General features: G+C 44.0%; 1 protein-coding gene across 1 annotated transcript in view; it reads right to left on the bottom strand.

Annotated features, from left to right (window-relative positions):
• slc8a4b (solute carrier family 8 member 4b) overlaps window positions 1-17,767 on the bottom strand; it is a 184,288-nt gene that overhangs the window by 40,616 nt on the left and 125,905 nt on the right. The window lies entirely within an intron of this gene.

Here is a 17,767-nt window from a genome sequence, read left to right as displayed (position 1 = left end):
GCAACAAAGTAACGTTGAACTATGGAGTCGCCATAACACACGTTCAGAAATAACTGTCTTTCTGGGGACACCATAACACACTTTCAGATCTAACTTTCTTTCTAGGGACACCATAACACTCTTTCAGATATTACCATCTTTCTGGGGAACACCTTAACACTCTCAAGTATTGCCATCTTTCTGGGGACACCATAACACCTTCTACTGTGGATATTAGATAATCAACACTTTTTTCTTTTTCCAGGTAATTAGAACGTATGCATCTTAATTCCCAGGTTAACAGGTGAGTATCACTTTGATTCAGGGTACCAGGTGAGTATAAGTATTATTTTTTTTAATACCCAGAAACCAATTTCCAGTCAGCTAAAGTAACGTTGAACTTTGGAGTCGCCCACAGGGATAACAAGTCCCCGCCTGCTCATCACCAACAACAATAATAAAGCTATAAAATAAGAGTGTGAGTTGAACATGGATAAGACCAGGAGACCTGGTTCTGCTAGACCCAGCACTACGTCACGGTGTATGCCCATGTATGGACGAAAGGGGGACAGACTTTTATGGCTGGGGCCTAAGGGCAAAGGGGGCATGCCCATGTATGGAGAAAACAGGTACAAAACATGCCCATGTATGGACGGAAGGGGACATACTTTCATGGCTGGGGCCTAAGGGCAAAGGGGGCATGCCCATGTATGGAGAAAACAGGTACAAAGCCTCATGTAAGCCCCACCCCTTGGGTCTGGCAACAATAATAGTCTTGTACAGGCATGTTGAGAATCAGGTGTAGGCTACACCAACCACAGCCAGCAGCTGTCCGATGCAGGGTGGTGAGAAGGGAAAATAATATCCACCAAATATGATGTGAATCCAAGTTGTTGTTGTTTCTGCAGAACTGTGCATTTAGTTTTTCAATCAGTTGCTATAGCACCACCTATGAATCTATCGGGGTCAAAGAGACTCTTACCATGCTACACATCTCAAACCACAGTTAACCTTGAGGGACATGACAGATCGACTGACTGACAAAGCCTCTTGTATGCCAGCCCCGGGGTCAGGCAAAAAAACACAATGTACTGTCCAATATCCTTACCTCTTTTTGGCTCTGTATGTCCATCTCCTGCAGAATGGGTCCCTCCATTATTTGGCGCCGACGCACTCCGTTTAGCAACTGTTGAATGACAAGAACATTATTCGGTAAAGTACCACAGGTAGGCTAAAGTGCCACATGTAGGCTAAGTAAGCTACAGGCATTAATTCTCCTACTATGTTACACATCTCCATCCAATTTAGTGCAAATTGGAGTTACTCTGGTGGGAGATGACATGCCACACACCGACCGACAAAGCCTCTTACTTACAAACCCTGTACTGTCCAATATCCTTACCTCTCGTTGGCTCTGTCTGTCCATGTCCAGCTGAATGAGTCTCTCCTTCAAGCTCCGAATCACCGCCTATTGAATGACAAGTGGAACATTATTCTGTATGTAGCGGTGCTGGAAATATAGGGGAAACCCTGTACTGTCCAATATCCTTACCTCTCGTTGGCTCTGTCTGTCCATGTCCAGCTGAATGAGTCTCTCCTTCAAGCTCCGAATCACCGCCTATTGAATGACAAGAGGAACATTATTCTGTATGTAGCGGTGCTGGAGATATGGTTGTGTGTCTGCTGTCTCTCTATCTGTAGTGTCTGCTGTCTCTCTATCTGTAATATGTTTTAGAGTCAATTTCAAATGGCCATGGAGATGTACTAGGATACATGGGCCGAGAACATCGATAAAGGGTTGGCTCCTAGCTGCTGGGGAGCTGTAAAAATAGATACATGAAAGAACATACCTTCCATGACCTCCTCACACATGTCCTCTGCTTGTCCTTCCACCAACTCCTCGAAATAGGCAGTTTCTAAAAAGATGGTATAAAATACAGCGCTGCTTTAAAAACATGTAGTCATAAAATGTTAACAATGGCATGCTCATTTAAAGCTCCCAAAAATAATAGTTGCTGGACAGGCAGTCAATGTTTGTTAATTCTTGAAATAGTTGCAACATAAGTCAAACTGAACTTGAAACTGCTGCTGTGTTTATAAAATTACCATAGTTTTCACTTTTATATGTTGTAGACAAGGCACTTTGTGTATAGGATGTTGTAATTTGATAAAGGTAAAGCTGTGATACAGAGTTAAAAATAATTGTGATAGTTCAGTATGGCGGACTAAGCCAGACTTAATAAAGCAGGATACTCCTTACCCCTTGGATCAATGTGGATCTCGTCCAGGTTCTTTCCTTGAAAATCCCCAACCCGTCCCTGCTCCATGGCCATCAGGATCTTGCTCACCTTGGCAAGCTGAAGGGTGCCCTCAGGTAACTTGTAAAACTTGTCATGGACTCTCATATTGTGGCCCATAAAGTCAGCCAGCTGGTCAGACTCTGTGTTCTTCAGGTTCAACACTGTGGACAGGGTTGCCAACTGTTTCCTTAATTTAGTAGACGTCATTGCCTCTGGGTGCCTTAGGTCACACTGATGTGCAAATTGTCTGAGGAGATCAGACCCTCGAAAGAATGACATTGCGTTTGGTATGGCAAACAGGTAGGGGTTGTTTTCGCGGATTTGACATTGCTCTCTGGTGTCACACAGCTGGACAAGTGACTCCACCATTGACGGACTCAAGAGAATGGGCACCATCCTGCCGCCCTTTCCTCTCAGCTCTATCCTTGTGAAATGGCTGCAGAGTTTGATCTCCAGCTCCGATAGGGCATAATTGATATCCTCGTGACTTGATGACCTTACTCTTGCCAAGAATGCAGAAAGTGGCATTTTCGACATCTCTCCTTGTCTGCGCCTGTTGAACAGTAGGATCAGCGTTTGAGTGACCTTGGACAGCATCTTCCATGTCTCAGTTGACACAGTGGCCTTCAGGTCCTCAGAGTACTGCTCCTGCTTGGCCTCAAGGTAATTATGTATTTTTTTTACATCCTCTGTCAGAGGCAGGAGCATAGGGGCATTCCACCTGGCCTCAGTTAGTGTCTTCTGACAATCCCCTGACACTAGCTCACACCATTTCATGTCGTATATCTTTCGAAAGGTGCTTGCTTCTTCTGCTGCCTTCTTGTCCCCTTCCATTAGCGCATGACTCTCCAGGAGCATAGACATTCTCTTGAGGCTATATCCAAGTTTCAGTGGAAGTGATACAGCATAGCCGTGTCTTGTTTTGGTTCGTGCAGCGTGTTTCACTGCCTTGACTGTGAGCTGGAAGTTCCTTGGCATGACATATTCCTTGATAGTCTTCAGTGGTGTGACCTCACTACCATAAATAAGAAGTCTACCCATCTCCCTCAACTTTTGACGGATGTATTCATGCTTTGCAGTTTCAGATCCGTGCTTGTTGTAGAGGAACTTTGCATACTCCATAATGCACCAGTCGTTCTTGACTGCGTCTGCAATGTCATCCTGGTTCATTTTGCTGAAAACTCCCCAGACATCCTTGGACACCCCCCGGGGTATGGGTTGGGCAAAGGTACAGAGGGCTATAACTCTGGTTTTTCCTGGTTTGGGATTGTCACTGTCTGGTTTAAATTTACAGTTCTTTATGTGTCTCCACAGTGCACTTTTTGTGTATAATCCTTGGCAGTGGACACAGTGCATGTAATCTTGCCCTCTGGAATCCGTCTTTGGCTGCTTGCATGCCACCAGTGTCCCTGCGCCCGTTTCCAAAACTTCAGCATTATGTGCAAAGTTACCTCGGTTTCGGAGTTGTTCTAAATGCGCTCGCCTTTGTTTTGAACCCTTTGTAAAACTGAGTGCCTTTGCTACCTCGCTCTCCTTGCTGTGAACACTCTCCAAATGCCTTGCCATTTTTGCGACGGGCAACCCACAAAACAGACAGAACTGCTTCTTGTTGTACTTCCGAGAGCCATCTTCTTTCTTGCCGACAGCAGGAATGGACACTGAGGCACTTTTGGCACTTGTACGAATGCCGCTGACAATTTGAAGTGGTGAGTGTAGGGGAGCCGGTTCACTTCTCAAGTCATTGCCATTGTGTGTCTTGCTAATATGTGTGTCTGTCACGTTTGTTGTGTCTTTTGGAAGTTGGGCTTGTTCCTCTGTGTCCTCCTCTGTGTCCTCCATCGGATCACTGTCATCTGAACATTCATTGCAAGGTTGATATGTTCTGTCATCAAGAGACAAGTCAGTCGAGTCCGAACTGATATCACTGTCATCACAAGAGTCCAAATGGTCATCTGATACATCTTGGGTCCGCGTGTTAAAGCTGTTCTGCGAGGACTCCAGAGCAGCGACAGGTGAAACAAGCAGGGCAGCAGGAGACAGGTTCTGTGAGGACTCCAGAGCAGCGACAGGTGAAACAAGCAGGGCAGCAGGAGACAGGTTCTGTGAGGACTCCAGAGCAGCGACAGGTGAAACAAGCAGGGCAGCAGGAGACAGGTTCTGTGAGGACTCCAGAGCAGCGACAGGTGAAACAAGCAGGGCAGCAGGAGACAGGTTCTGTGAGGACTCCAGAGCAGCGACAGGTGAAACAAGCAGGGCAGCAGGAGACAGGTTCTGTGAGGACTCCAGAGCAGCGACAGGTGAAACAAGCAGGGCAGCAGGAGACAGGTTCTGTGAGGACTCCAGAGCAGCGACAGGTGAAACAAGCAGGGCAGCAGGAGACAGGTTCTGTGAGGACTCCAGAGCAGCGACAGGTGAAACAAGCAGGGCAGCAGGAGACAGGTTCTGTGAGGACTCCAGAGCAGCGACAGGTGAAACAAGCAGGGCAGCAGGAGACAGGTTCTGTGAGGACTCCAGAGCAGCGACAGGTGAAACAAGCAGGGCAGCAGGAGACAGGTTCTGTGAGGACTCCAGAGCAGCGACAGGTGAAACAAGCAGGGCAGCAGGAGACAGGTTCTGTGAGGACTCCAGAGCAGCGACAGGTGAAACAAGCAGGGCAGCAGGAGACAGGTTCTGTGAGGACTCCAGAGCAGCGACAGGTGAAACAAGCAGGGCAGCAGGAGACAGGTTCTGTGAGGACTCCAGAGCAGCGACAGGTGAAACAAGCAGGGCAGTAGGAGACAGGTTCTGTGAGGACTCCAGAGCAGCGACAGGTGAAACAAGCAGGGCAGCAGGAGACAGGTTCTGTGAGGACTCCAGAGCATAAGACATGGGTTCCTTCACCTTCTCCTTTCTGCAGAGGCAGGACACAATACTATCAGTCATCTTCCCATTAAAGGAGCAATAAGCCATGTTGACACAGTAACTTTCTAAAGTATATTTTGTTATGATTCTTGTAATTCAACCGGAGAGTGAGGAATCTATGACATGGTCTGATACACACACACAAAAAAAATGGGGCAGAAACTCAAGAGAACTAATTCTGTATTACATCATCTAGAGGGAGGTTTCAGGTTTGTAATGGTAAAAGTTGGGATTAAAGGGATATCACTCTACTCAGGCTTTTGTCAGCCCCCCAGACCGTTTTTAAGTTGCCGATAAGTGGTTCTTATCATATAATGAATCAAGCAACTTAAAAACGGCCTGGGGGGTTCACAAAAGCAGTAGACGATAAAATGACCCAAAGTTTTTGAAAAAGATTGAGCACCACTGATATAGAAACATAAGTTTTTCAGAATACTGTTGAGATTTAGGAGACAAGAGAATCGGCTGCAGGTGTCAATGAGTTAACCTGGACCTACCGAGACTTCTTGGGGGGCAGAGCCTCGCCGGGGCAGATACGCCCTCGCTGCCGCTTCTCTCTCACGGGTTGGGACGGAACACCCAACACTTTGGGCACGGTCTGGAGCTGGGCAGGGAGGGAACAAGGGAGACCAGAGTTTAGATCACAACACTGGCTCAGACTGGAGGCAGAACAGACAGGACATGCATGAGGAGGTATAATATCAAAGACGGAAAAACCTATTGATCTATAACCACAATCTACATATGGTCACAAATGGTTACCTGCAGGCGGGAAGGTGCAACCTCCTTCTTTATCAAGGTGCTGTTCGCCACGGGCGTGGACATGGACTCGGTTGGCATCGGGGAGGCTAGCGTCGAAGTCTTCTTCACCCCTCTCTTGCTACTGCAAAGCATGACACACAATACTGTCAAGTCATCTTCCACTTAAACCATTAAGACCGGGATGTGTGTAATTTCTTGATTTTAGCTAAAAAGCATTATTTTTACACTTTGGCTATTCAAAAATAGCAGATCTACAAGCTCATAGTGCGGCACCGAGTGCTGCGCTATGAGCTTGTAGATCTGCTATTTTTGAAAAATCTTGAAATGTGTGCAAATCTTTGAATATATATCATTTAAAGCGGACATTTGTAACTCTATTCTTTGCTTCTGCGGGTCCCTGGAACAAAAGACTTTGAGATGGTGGTCCGCGGACAAATACATATCATTTTGGGGGTCCTTGACAGGAAATAGATTGAGCACCACCCATATAGAAACATACGTTTTTCAGAATACTGTGGAGATTTAGGAGACATGTAGAATCGGCTTCAGGTGTCAATGAGTTAACCTGGACCTACCGAGACTTCTTGGGGGGCAGAGCGTCGCCGGGGAAGATACTCGCTCGCTGCCGCTTCTCTCTCATGGGTTGGGACTGGACACCCAACACCTTGGGCACGGTCTGAAGCTGGGCAGGGAGGGAACAAGGGAGACCAGAGTTTAGATCACAACACTGGCTCAGACTGGAGACAGTACAGACAGGACATGGATGAGGAGGCATAATATCAAAGACGGAAAAACCTATTGATCTATAACCACAATCTACATATGGTCACAAATGGTTACCTGCAGGCGGGAAGGTGCAACCTCCTTCTTTATCAAGGTGCTGTTCGCCACGGGCGTGGACATGGACTCGGTTGGCATCGGGGAGGCTAGCGTCGAAGTCTTCTTCACCCCTCTCTTGCTACTGCAAAGCATGACACACAATACTGTCAAGTCATCTTCCACTTAAACCATTAAGACCGGGATGTGTGTAATTTCTTGATTTTAGCTAAAAAGCATTATTTTTACACTTTGGCTATTCAAAAATAGCAGATCTACAAGCTCATAGTGCGGCACCGAGTGCTGCGCTATGAGCTTGTAGATCTGCTATTTTTGAAAAATCTTGAAATGTGTGCAAATCTTTGAATATATATCATTTAAAGCGGACATTTGTAACTCTATTCTTTGCTTCTGCGGGTCCCTGGAACAAAAGACTTTGAGATGGTGGTCCGCGGACAAATACATATCATTTTGGGGGTCCTTGACAGGAAATAGATTGAGCACCACCCATATAGAAACATACGTTTTTCAGAATACTGTGGAGATTTAGGAGACATGTAAAATCGGCTTCAGGTGTCAATGAGTTAACCTGGACCTACCGAGACTTCTTGGGGGGCAGAGCCTCGCCGGGGAAGATACTCGCTCGCTGCCGCTTCTCTCTCATGGGTTGGGACTGGACACCCAACACCTTGGGCACGGTCTGAAGCTGGGCAGGGAAGGAACAAGGGAGACCAGAGTTTAGATCACAACACTGGCTCAGACTGGAGACAGTACAGACAGGACATGCATGAAGAGGCCTACTATCAAAGCAGGAAAAACCTATTGAGAGAGATCTGTAACCACAATCTACATATGGTCACAAATGGTTACCTGCAGGCCAGGTGCAACCTCCTTTATCAAGGTGCTGTTCGCCACGGGCGTGGACATGGACTCGGTTGGCATCGGGGAGGCTAGCGTCGAAGTCTTCTTCACCCCTCTCTTGCTACTGCAAAGCATGACACACAATACTGTCAAGTCATCTTCCACTTAAACCATTAAGACCTGGATCTGTGTCATTTCTTGATTTTAGCTAAACAGCATATTTTTACACTTTGGGCTATTCAAAAATAGCAGATCTACAAGCTCATAGCGCGGCACCGAGTGCCACGCTATGACCTTGTAGATCTGCTATTTTTGAAAGATCGTGAAAATGTGTGCAAATCTTTGAATATATATCATTTAAAGCGGACATTTGTAACTATTCTTTGCTTCTGGGGGTCCCTGGAACAAAAGACTTTGAGATGGTGGTCCGCGGACAAATACATATCATTTTGGGGGTCCTTGACAGGAAATAGATTGAGCACCACCCATATAGAAACATACGTTTTTCAGAATACTGTGGAGATTTAGGAGACATGTAGAATCGGCTTCAGGTGTCAATGAGTTAACCTGGACCTACCGAGACTTCTTGGGGGGCAGAGCCTCGCCGGGGAAGATACTCGCTCGCTGCCGCTTCTCTCTCATGGGTTGGGACTGGACACCCAACACCTTGGGCACGGTCTGAAGCTGGGCAGGGAAGGAACAAGGGAGACCAGAGTTTAGATCACAACACTGGCTCAGACTGGAGACAGTACAGACAGGACATGCATGAAGAGGCCTACTATCAAAGCAGGAAAAACCTATTGAGAGAGATCTGTAACCACAATCTACATATGGTCACAAATGGTTACCTGCAGGCCAGGTGCAACCTCCTTTATCAAGGTGCTGTTCGCCACGGGCGTGGACTTTAAATGTATGGTCTTTACACAGTGGACCACCCCATCTTCAAAAAGCACCGTGTACCTCCCGGCTGTCAAAAAACAGAAGAGGGCTTCAGAAACATGGACATGTCCATTTATAACAAATACCATGTCTAGTTACTGTCTTGATGAAAATGTGTTTCAGTGATTCAAACCTTTCTCGACTGATTTGATTGTGGCAGGGTAGTCGTGACAGTCTGTCCATCGCGCCAGCACTAAATCACCAACAACAAAATCCTGGAAGACACAACAGTCAAAACTACTAGTCACCGCCTTCTTTTTGCCAACTTCGACTTTAAAGCACCGCTTGAATCACATAAAAAGCCTGCATATCCCATTGCATAATCAATCATTTTGGGACTGGCCTCATATTACAATGCGCTCATCTCCACAACACAGCTTTGTGCAAGGCAAGGCTAGCAATAATAGCAAGCTGTTCGCATAGCGAGGCATTCACATACTGTATATAGGCCTATATATTTTTCAAGTACTGTTTTTTCGCAACATTTAACACTTTTAAAAACTAAAGCTATTGCGATGCTAAATAATCAGTTACCTGGAAGCTGGAGGACGGCATGACTGTTTTCACCAGGGCCATGACGGATGTCACTTCTTTTGTTGAGCCTGTGAGAAAACGAGGGAGGTCAGACTCAATATGGAATAACATCTTTGTCTTAGTCCGATTTGTACACTGAGAGTTACACACCCTTAAGGCGTTGGTTCTCAAAGTGGGGTCCGGGGACCCCCAGGGGTACTTGAGGGGGTTCCAGGGGGTCCCCAGCTAAATGATGGACAGGGACCAAATGGACCCTTATGGGTCTGTAACTCTGAGAGTGTACAAATGGAACCAAATGGACCCTAACGGGTTCATTTGGTTCCATTTGTACACTCTCAGAGTTAAATTAACATTAATTGTACAATATAAATTGGGGTCCCAGAGGTATAAATGCCATTAAATGGGGGTCTGTAGCCCTAACGCAAGTCAACCTGGGGGTCCTTGAGATTAAAATGGTTTGAGAATCACTGCTAGAGCCGTGAAAATCTTCTCTTATGGGGGGTCCCTGGCTTATCTTTTGAAATGGGGGTCCGCGGGCTAATAAGTGTCGATTTGGGGGTCCTTGACATGAAAAAGTTTGAGAACCACTGCCGTAAGGGGCCATTTGGAACCCCCTCAAGGAACCATGAGGGCAACTGAACCACACTTTTGAGACCCACTGGCAGCAGAGTACACAATGCACATAACACACTGACTGTTTCACCACATTGGAACAGCCTTCATTGTTATTAGGGATCGGCCGATTCTGGTTAAAAATAGCCGATCTACAAGCTCACAACGCTGTGTTGTGAGCTTGTAGATCTGCTAGTTTTGGCTTAGGTTCTCCTCAGAAAAGTCATGGTTCAAGTGGTCATGGTTCAAGTGGTTAGGTAAAAAAAAAAAAATCTTATCACACAGATTTGGCGGACCCCCTGGAGTAACTTTGAGGACCCCCTAGGGCATTGGTTCTCAAAGTGGGGTCCGGGGACCCCCAGGGGTACTTGAGGGGGTTCCAGGGGGTACCCAGCAAAATGTGTAAATATAGCATCAGAATAATTATGACCTTTTATACTTTGGCTATTCAAAAATAGCAGATATACAAGCATTGAAAAATCATGAAAATGTGGGCAAATCTTTGAATATATATATTTTAAAGAGAACATTTTTAACTAAAATCTTTGCTTCTGGGGGTCCCTGGAACAAAAGATTTTGAGATGGGGGTCCGCGGCCAAATACATATCATTTTGGGGGTCCTTGACATGAAAAAGTTTGAGAATCACTGCCCTAGGGGTCCCGGACCCTCTGTTGAAGACCCCTGTTTTAAATGATAAACAATAGGCCTATAAGTCCTGTTTTGTTCTATCAAATGCAGCATTATAATTAGCTCCCACTTGTAGCAGCATTTCTTATGAACTGAATTATAAATAAAACATTACAAAACAGTTTGCCAAAGGTTTATTTTACCTGTAATCAAATTCACCAGTACAGCTTCAATGAAGTTGCAAGCTTGTCCCTTGAATTCAACAGCACAGATCGTCTACCCCTAATTAGCATCATTAGTGACACCTGTGCTTCCAGGCTGCAGTTTGCTAACAACGTGAAGACTGCAGGGGGGGGGGAGGGGAAGAGGGCATTGCAAAGACTCATCGACCAGACACATTTCAAAGCCAATGTTTTACATTTCCATTGCTCAGTGTTGCCAGGTTTTGTGAGAGAAACACGCAACCAGGTCTATGAAAAGATGCCCAAAACAAAGGCCACATGAGCACTTTAAACCTATGTATACATCGGCTATTTGAAAATAGCCGATCTACAAGCTCACATTGCAACACGTTCTCAGCTTTTAGATCTACAAGCCCCCAAAACGCCATTATACACACATTTACAAGAGACTTTAAGGAAACAAGCCACTTATAATAAACTGACATGGCAACACTGGTCTTCAACGTTTTCAGGCCAAGGACCCCCTAGCTGAGAGAAAGATGAAGCAGGGACCCCCTCTATAATTGTATAAAATTGTGTTTCAGATTAAACTTTTTTGTTTACCTAGTCTGCTCTTTTGACACTCTACACCTCTACATCTTTGCCAAAAATAGCGGATCTACCAGCTCAGTGAGCTTGTAGATCTGCTATTTTTGGCTAAAGTTCTCCTCAGAAAAGGGATGCTAAGGTTCATGTGGTTAATGTAGAAAAATAATAATAGCACACAAAGTTTTGGCGGACCCCCTGTAGTAACTCTGAGCACCCCCTAGGGGTCCCGGACCCCCTGTTGAAGACCCCTGCATTACAGTCATTTGAAAATAGACGATCTACAAGCTCACAGCTAGTAGATCTGCTATTTTCAATACAATATATTTGTATACATTTTTAATTCCGGACTTTTACTTGTAACAGAGTATTTCTAGATTACAGTATTGATTATTTTACTTTTTTATTATTTTATTATTTTTTAATTATTTATTTATATTATTTTATAGTTTTAGTAAAACATGTGAGTACTTTTTCCACCACACATGCGAAGTTCATGTAAATACAGCCTCTAACTAAAAATATATAATCACTTTTAGACACAAATGAAATGCGTTTGCATGCAAACACAGAGGGAGTGCGCGTGCACGTTAGTGCACTACCTTAGCATAGCGTTAGCTACCTTAGCATTTAACGTTAGCGTTAGCATTAATTAGCTCCATTACATTACATTCCATGTAACTCACTAACGCTCTGGACCAGGGCTAGAGAAAAAAAAGCCAACTTATTTCATCATTTGTGTCATCATCAACTGTTTTATGTACACACGTTTGAAAACATACCTTTATATCGTAAAATCGAGCCCTCCGCATCGTCCGTCCGCTTGTTGTTTATGCTCGTTCAACCAGACCCATGAGAGAGAGCGTTGCAATGCAAGAATGCATTGATGTTGACGTCTTCTTGTCACTATTTCCTGATACGTGAACCAACGTGAAATGTGATTGGTGGGTGGCTGAGTGAGACGTGACGTGCACGTGTCACCAGATCGTATTATGATTGGCTAGGCCTCTAGGCCAATGGAGACTCAGAAGTCTTGCTCAACATCACACCCTAACACCCTTCTGGAATTACCGATTGTAGTCTCTAGAGGGAGACATTTTTACACTCTTTTAACACACATAACATAGTTTTGGTATGTGTGGGACAAAGAAAGACATTAACACTAGACATATCAGCGAAGCTTTTTCGATCGATTTAAGTGATAAACCTAATGGGGACCCGCATTTGTGTCCCCACGCCGATTGGTGTCCCCATGCCGTTGGTGTGCAGTCTGTCGCAAGTCCTCATGCAGTAGCAAAAACACACGCACACACACACACACACACACACACACACACACACACACACACACACACCTAATATACCTATTTAGAGGCACAATCTACGCACAGATCTGATGATTCCATGAACACGGGCACACACACACACACACACACACACGCACGCACGTGCACACACACACACACACACACACACACACACACACACACACACACACACACACACACACACACACACACACACACACACACACACACACACACACACACACACACACACACAGTATTATGTATGAGTTTACTTTGCTGGGGGTTGCTTCCCAAGATTAGAATTTCGCAGCCTGTTAAACATTTACATTTTACTCGTTGCACGGAGACTTGAATTATTCCCACACACACAGACAAGCACACACACACACACACGCGCACACACACACACACACACACACACACACACACACACACACACACACACACACACACACACGTGCACACACACACACGCACACACACACACACACACACACACACACACACACACACACACACACACACACACACACACACACACACACACACACACACACACACACACACACACACACACAGTGTGTAGCCAAGGGGTCTGCTGCTACCGCTCTCCAACCAAATGAAAATGGTAAATGGTGCATTTACCGTATATACTGTAGGGAGTAGGGATGTTCCCCAAAACACTTATAGTATAAGTGATATGGAAATGTCTTTGTAATGCCTATATCATGCAGCATAGTCACCCATTCGCACACACACACACAGACACACACACACACAGACACACCAAGGGGAGGCAGCTATAATGCAAAGGCATCAACCTGCTCATTGGGAGTAGTTATTAAGTATTGTCCACGCATAACTTTTTCCACATAACGTGTAACGTACTGTATAGCAGTCAGAGGCCCTCAAGCTTTGTATGGCGGTACACTTTCCCACATCATTGGCTATGCAACAGTAATGCCCACGGTTAATTTAACCCATTCTATCCGGGAATGCATCTCTGTCATTTTAGATTTCTTTGGCTATTTTTTTAAAAATCGTGTAAATGTGCGCAGATTTTTTTAAGTGAACATTTGTAAAATATTTTTAGGACCTCCAGAAGCAAAGATTTGAGTTCAAAATGTTCGCTTTAAAAAATCTAAAACTCAAAAGATTTCACGATTTTTCAAAAAATAGCTACAATATATCTACAAGCTCGTAGCGGGGCACTCTGTGCCGCGATATGAGCTTGTGTATCTGCTATTTTTGAATCAAATGATGGTTACAGCTCAAATCTAAAATGACACAGACGCGTTCCCGGATTGAATGGGTTAACTCTAACCCTCATATACAGGAAAGGTCCCTTTGGGGGGTATTTGCTGTGTAGGATGGTAGTCAGCATTTGTTATCGCAAGGGCAGCGACTCACTCTCTCTCTCTCTTTCTTTATGTCTTTCTCTCTCTCTCTCTCCCTCTCCTCTGTGACCTCCCATTGGCTGTGAGCGATCGAAAGCTGCTGCTAACGATGAACTGGCGTGGCGGTGCGAATGCAAAAGGCCCAGGAGGCACGGAGACTTAACGATGTTCTTTGAGGAGGAAACCGAGAGAACAGAGCCCTTCAAAGCAAGGAAAATAAGACTGGGGGGCAATGCCACAATATAAATATACTTTGACACGAGTAAAAGGCCTGTATTCAACATTTTACGTAAAAGTGCAAACGTATTATTGGCATCAAAATACACTTAAAAGTACCAAAGTAAAATTACTCAGATTGTTCAAAATCTGTACACATCTTTTGAAAACAGCTGTATAGAATAGGGCTTCAATGGTTAATGTACGTTTTATAATAATAACCTAAATCGGAAAACTAACTAGTAACTAAAGCTGTCAAACTTTCGGGTAAAAAAGTACAATATTTGCCTCTGAGATGTAGTGGAGTAGAAGTATAATGGAAGGAAAAGGAAAAAACAAAAAAATTGTGCTCAAGTACAGGACTTGAGTAAATGTACCTAGTTACTTTACACCACTGAGAAACGGAAAAGAACAGAGCGCTTCAAAGCCACGAAAAAAAGGACTGCGGGGTCGATCTGTCAATTGGCAGAGCAGCGTTTGAACTCGGAAAAGGGAAAAGAGATGAGGAAATAGAAAGAAAGACAAAAGGACATCTTGCAACATTTCTACGTCCGCAAAACAGTTCAGTCCTGGCAGTACACGACGCTTTTAACTGACTGCCCTTGATGCTGGTGATAATTGAACACACAGCACTGTCACACTCTGTGCTAAACAGTAGTGTACGCACCACACAGTGTAATAATAAGAACTTTGTTTATAAAGACAGTTTTTCAAAGCAGAAGTAACAAAGTGCTCCACGGAAACGGATAAAAGACGAGGGGGCATGATAAATAAATAAACGTCGCGGCTTCAGACAAATTCGGATCACAGCAATCAGCAATGATCAGATGCAACGACTTTACACTGAAAGTAAAACTAGCTTGAATACAAGCACAACAAGTAGTAGTAGTGTAACAGTATGACCATATGGTACACTCTTAATAACTGTTGTTAAATAACAGTCTTTGCATGCAGCACTATTCCTGCTATTCCGAACCCTAACTAACGAAATTACAAAAACTACAATTGGAAAAACATTTTCGTTTGTATTGTGTGTTTCCAAAACTAAGACTAAGAACTGAAATCATACAGAAAACGTCTTTATTTTTATTTTTTTTGTCAGCATCCAATATTTTTCTTTGAAAATAGTGAAAATAGCCAATCTACCACAACACGTTGTGAGCTTGTAAGATCGAGCTTTATGAAAATACCTGACTACCCCATATTCCCAAAAAAACAACTAAATCTAACACTAAAACAAAAAACGAAAAAAAAAAAGACGTTTCACAATAAAAACTAAACAAGCACACCCACTTTAAAAAGGAATCACGACTAAACTGAAATTGAAAACATGAAGTCAAAACTAAATCAAAACAAAAAACAAACAACCTTGCTCTGTACAATGTTTTGTGAAAATGATGAGGCCTGCTACTGGACAGAAGCTTTCTGTCTGCCATATTTTTACATCCTCTGTTATAAGAAAAACAAGAAAAAAGGCCTATGGCATAACATGACAGATCTTCAGTAGATGAGTTCACAGAGCACTGCTTTGGGAAAATTTCAACATTTAACTTCTTGAACCCATGCTTCATTGACCGGAGTCCCCCAGGGTTCCATGCTTGGTTCCCTCCTGTTTTCCCTCTACACCAGATCTCTTTGCCGGAAAAATAGCCGATCTACAAGCTCAAGCTTGTGAGCTTGTAGATCGGCTATTTTCGCGGAATGTCTGCCTATTTTGGTTTGGCACAAGAAGACTAGATTGAAGTAGAGACGATACATATCACAATCATTACGTTTTAACGACTAGATTTGTACAATAAATATCATCCTTTTGTCAAAACTGCGGGTCTCCAAACAGTCATTAGCATGTGAAGACATGCTAAGCTGGGGTAAACCGTTTGTCTTTCAACACTATTCATTGGCTCTTCAAACCTCAGCAGAATCCAAGTCAATAAAGAAATCAATAATTGTGTAACAACCCAAAGCAACCATAGCAAATACTTGCATTGGACATGGAGTCAATGTTTTTACTCTGCTATTCCCTTTGCCCTCAACCCTTTAAATGGTCTATGTATCACTCCATGCTGTTGGTTATTGGCATTGCTTCATTTGGGCTGCAACTACTGATTGATTGATTTCCTTAGCGATTATTCTATCAATTATTTTTTCAATTAATCAAAAAATAATTTATGCGAACAATGCAATTAATCCTTAAGCTTTTTTTTTTACACTTCGTATAAAAGTATATCCTCTGTACTTGCCCCCCCCCACTTGACCAAAACTCTACAAGCTACGTCTGGCTACAATTATTGAAAACTTAAGTTTAGTTACTTTTTAGATTAGAATTATTATTACAAAACATACATTAACCACTTCAGCCCTATTTAAACTTTGGCTATTTGAAAATAGCCGTTCTACAAGCTCACAATGCATTGCGATGCGACACGTTGTGAGCTTGTAGATCTGATATTTTCTAAATATATATATACAATTTGAGGTATTGGTACTTCTACTTAAGTAAAAAAAAAATGGAGTACTTTTTCCACCACTGGTTAGGAGCATGTTTTCACCTGCCATTTGCTCTCGGGGGGAAACAACAACAAGCTCTATTAGACTTTAAATGCAGTATAAACTCAAACAGACTTGTGAGAAACGGGTACAAGCTGCTGTTTGAATGCAAGGATAGAAAGAGATACATGGAGACAACAGGGAGACTGAGCTGAAATTATAGATGGAGATAAGAGAGAGAGAGGAGAGGAGAGGAATTGTAATGAGTGACAGGGAGAGAGAGAGAGAGAGAGAGAGAGAGAGAGAGAGCGAGAGCGAGAGCGAGAGAGAGTACATACATGACAGTTGCTTGACATGCAACCAGCATAACTGTCTGCAAGTAGGGCAAGCTGATGGCATAGTAAACACACACGCACGCACGCACGCACGCACGCACGCACGCACGCACGCACGCACGCACGCACGCACGCACGCACGCACGCACGCACGCACACACACACACACACACACACACAGTGAGTACATACAGTACACCTCCAGCAACGAGGGACATCCATTCATGCATGCTCCTACGCACATGCACAGCATAAAAATGTAACCACAGAATAATGTATATGTTTCGCTGTCGGGTGGAAACCTTGTATGTCCAAAGCTGTTACTTTTTTATGCAACATTCTTGTACAACGAAGTAGGGCATTCATTTACAAATAAATATTGAAAGTTGAAATAATGTATGGAGATACAAGGTTTCTGCCTGACAGCAACGATATGCTACTGTATACTGTATGGACACACACACACACACACACACACACACACACACACACACACACACACACACACACACACACACAACCTCACACAGCTACCGCAGGGACCTAGAGTTCAAAGGCGTTTTTTCCTTCTTTTTCTGGAACAGCTGTTGGTTTCTCTTCACTTTAATGACAGACACAGAGACAGGTTGGAAATATCAAACACTTAACAGCATACACACACGCATGCACGCGCACACACACACACACACACACACACACACACACACACACACACACACACACACACACACACACACACACACACACACACACACACACACACACACACACACACACACACACACACACGTACGCAGCTTGGGCTCACACACACAGTAGTGGCAGATAACCAAAGGTGGATCTACTGTACTGTACTGTATGACTTAAAGTGGGATCACTTCATCACAGTCACTCATACAATAATTTTTCTGCTTTTCACTTTG

This window comes from Gymnoscopelus microlampas, assembly GCF_963454915.1.
Source record: "Gymnoscopelus microlampas genome assembly, chromosome: 19".
NCBI classification, from domain to species: Eukaryota; Metazoa; Chordata; class Actinopteri; order Myctophiformes; family Myctophidae; genus Gymnoscopelus; species Gymnoscopelus microlampas.
This window is presented reverse-complemented; position numbering and strand designations above follow the sequence as displayed.